Genomic DNA, 3931 nt, shown 5'->3' on the forward strand with positions numbered 1-3931 from the left:
GTGTGTGTTCAGAATGGTTTGATAGCTATCCAGCTAAATTCGAGGGACCAGATAAAATGAGGTCCCCCACTCAGCCGCCATCTTGCCCCCCCATGAATTCTACCTTCAAGTACATGTTGTGCAATATATATTGGTTTCCATCTGTTGCTGGCATTCAGAATTCCCTTTCCCTGATGATTGTCATAGTGTCTTTTTTAGATACTAATGTCTAAGCCTGCATTCAACGCACATGCAAGTATCCCAGTTATCCTCAACCTCCAATTGTTCTCCCTTACCCAGGTATTCAGAATAGCTTCTGTTTTGTTTTTGTTGTTCTTGCTGTTTTGTTTTATTTTTAGAATGTTATATACAACTAATTCATATGCATGCTGAAATGTTTAGTTTTAATGGTGCTGGAAAGAAGCTGACCATCATGTATTTGAGGGGAAGGCAGCATAATATGTTAGATTGTTGCTAATTATTGGTGCTACAAAAAGATAATGGTATATTGGAGAAATTATGTCTTGAAGACTTTATGTATGATAATGAGCATCTACCATAAACATGATGCGGCACAACCAGCCCCTTGGCCAGTAATTAACCACCTGTTACTCTAGACATCCAACAGTGTTTTCTTGTTGTGGCTTTTCTTTCTTCTTTGTATGTCTTTTTTCTTTTGGACCCAAAAGCTGTCTGCTGGTTTCACCCCTTGTCCTTCCACTCCCTAGAGCTGTCATGCAGGGGGCCACATACATTTTAACCACCTGCGGGACTGGATACGTGCTGTGTGTAGTCCCTTGCAAAGTGAAAACTCAAGAACCCCTTGGGCAAAATGCCAGGGATAATAGGCAGTTGCAGGTGATAAATAGAAAGCGATTTCTTTAAAATAGTTTATGACTTATAAAACATAATAGGATTGAAAAACAACCTGAGTAACAGCATAAATTTACCATTAGAAAACAATGTTTTTGCTTCTTTAGGTAATGCAACCATACCATTTTATCCAATTGATATCTAAATAGATCATTTTTCTGGCACAGTTTTAGAAAGCTTTATTATGTCATTTCATGTATACTTGTAAGAACTTAGTTTTTGAGTAATATCATCAATTAATCTCTGTCACTTTGGCAAATGTCAGATAACAACTGATTTTAACTCATGATTTTGAGAGGATTTTTTGTTGTTGGGGGTGTGATTCCTAGTATAGCTATTTAGGTACCTGATGGGCTATGATGGATGACATTGGGTGGATTTCTGATGTGATGTCAAAATAAAAATTTTATTTACGACATCCAGAGCTGATTCTTGTGAAACAAATTTTCCAAAAAGATTTAACTGTAAACAAATCAATTTCAGGAATCTGAATTTAAGTGTACTTTGTCATTTTCAGGTTTCCTCTGATGTTTGTCGTAACCTGATGATGCATAGATACCCTGAAGCGGGCTTTGCATTTGTCCATAAATCCTGTCAATCAAGAAGTAGATGGTGGAAAACAGCTGAAACTTCAATTTTGGGGTATTAGGGACAGTCATCTGGGAGACACAGCGTGGAGAGAAATCAAATGTGCCCCTAATTTTGAGCAGGGAGTGTGGTTTTATGAAGGATAAGCACAGGCACTGGTTTTGAAAGAATTCCGGTGATTGCCCACAGTGAACAGTTGTTACATTGTCTCTATTTCAGTCCAAAGTAGAAGGATGTGTTGGAGGAGGTGGTCCAGTTGCAACTGAGCAGTTACAGGTGCCAGAAGTCAAAAGTACCTGGTGTTCTGAAAATTGAAACAGGAGACGTGCATATGCTTTACTTCATTATTGTCCTTTCCGTTCTAGTTTGAGTGGCTCTCTTAGCAAAGCTTACTTCATTTTGAATCTTCTTTCACAATTCCAGCCCATCTTTTTTCTGACATCTTTCTGACAGGAAAACATCAATGCTCAAATTGTATTTTCCTGCCATCCCATTTCATTGCCTGCATGGTTGGCAACCTGCTCCAGGTCCATCATGCCCCTGGGAGGTGGGAGTTACCTAGTTTTTTGATAATCCGTGCTAGGTGCGTCTTAGGACCTCATCTTAGGAAGAAGATTTGAGGAAATCACGTCTAGATGTTACATAGGGTCTCGTTTCTGGGTAAGTCTAGTGTATGACTTCTATTCTTTGAGCAACAATATTTTGACATTTTCAGTAGTACTACAAGGAGAAACGCAAAGTATAAGCAATTGGAAAATTGCAAAATTAAAATATTCAATAGTACATTAAAAAAGTATACGTTCCCCTTAAACGCTGGGATCTTTCTCCATCTGTTCTTACGGAGAGATTCTGGACCAAAGGCAAGCCCACTGCATGATCTGCCGCCTCCACTCTCCATTCTGGGAGAGGGCCTGATGCTCCCTTTACCCTGAGCACAGAGTGGACGGGTCTGCTGACACACACGGTGGCTGTTGTTCCCGGGCCAGGGAAGGAGGAGGAGGCCGCTCCACAGACTGTCTGGGGACGCCCATGGCCTGCCCCCAGCCCCTCGGTGTGGTTCCAAGGCAGGGAGGTGTTCCTGGGCCAGCTGACCCCGTCTCCTTCCACCTGTAGGTCTGAAGAAGTAGCCCCGTAATGAGGTCATCCTTAGGGCCTACAACATCATCGGCAAGAGCCCAGCAGCGCGCCCGAGGAGGTGTTTGTCGGTGAGGCCAGTAAGCTCCGGGGGCCCCCGCCCTCGGAGGCCTGGCCTGGCGCTCTCAGGGGCTGAGCAGTGTGTCCGTGATGAGGAGCATGGTGCTGGTGCGCGGCCGGGAGGTTCCAGGTCCCTCCTGGGAAAGCCGGGACCTGCCAGGGCTGGGGCCGACCCAGCGGCCCAAGAGACCCATCCAGTCTTGCTTTCAGACCTGAGGGTTCACTTCACACCCGGAGCAACCAGGCCCTTCCTTTAGTTTTTCCCTCTCTTGCCCCCACGGAGGTGCTTGGGTGGGGGACTGGGCACTGAAGTGGCGAGCTGTGGAGAGGGGCCTGAGTGGGCCCTTCAAAGACCCAAGATTGTGTAAAGCCACAGGGGAAATGGTGGAAAATTCACCATCACAATTGCCAGAAAGAGCGATTTAGGGTTTGTTCGTTTCTTAAGCTCCCAATTTGGCTTCATCCTATATCTTGTGTGGGCATTTATTACTGAATCTTGGGTAAACTCTTTAGGATTAACCTATTGGCCTCAAAAATATTGGGTAGTTGGATTGCCCATCTACCTCCTCATTACTATAGTAATTGGTTACATACTCTTATTTGGAATAAACACGATGGGTACCTCTCCATTCAACTCCATTCATACAATCACAGATAACTATGCTAAAAATCAACAGCAGAAGAAATACCAAGAAGAGGCCATCCCAGCCTTAAGAGATATTCCTATTAGTGAAGTAAACCAAATGTTCTTCCTTGCAACCAAAAAACTTTATGCCAAAACCTAAATTGTATGTAGACTAACACCAAGAATTTCCTATAATTTTTTATGTAATAATTTTGACCATAATTATTTCGATTCTCTCTCTGTACCCAATAGTGAAATGTAAAAAAAGTAAGTTGATTCTCTTTGATTAAGTTCTATTAATATTATAAATGTTCTTGAGTATTAGTTATTAATGAACAGAATAAATAAAATACTGCATTAAAAAATTGAAATCTTTGATCTATTTTACATTCATTTTTGTATGTAGTATGTGGTAAAGGTCTAATTTCATTCTTTTGTGTGTGGATATCTCATTGTTCCAGCACCATTTGTTGGAGAGACCAATTTTTCCACATTAAATTCTCTTAGTACCCATTTGAAAATTAATTGACCATAGATGAGAGATTTATTTCTGGACTCTCAAATATGTTTGATTTATCTGTATATCCATCCCTAGGCCAGTACCACATTCCTTTTTTTTTTTTAAATATTTTATTGTTATGTTAATCCCCATACATTACATCATTAGTTTTA

General features: G+C 41.4%; 1 pseudogene; it reads left to right on the forward strand.

Moving 5' to 3' along the window:
- Window positions 1–3015: 3015 nt before the first annotated feature.
- On the forward strand, window positions 3016–3419 carry LOC102744693 (phosphatidylinositol N-acetylglucosaminyltransferase subunit P pseudogene; annotated as a pseudogene).
- Window positions 3420–3931: the final 512 nt, after the last annotated feature.

This window comes from Leptonychotes weddellii, unplaced genomic scaffold, assembly GCF_054177405.1.
Source record: "Leptonychotes weddellii isolate Sample4059 unplaced genomic scaffold, ASM5417740v2 HiC_scaffold_2515, whole genome shotgun sequence".
NCBI classification, from domain to species: Eukaryota; Metazoa; Chordata; class Mammalia; order Carnivora; family Phocidae; genus Leptonychotes; species Leptonychotes weddellii.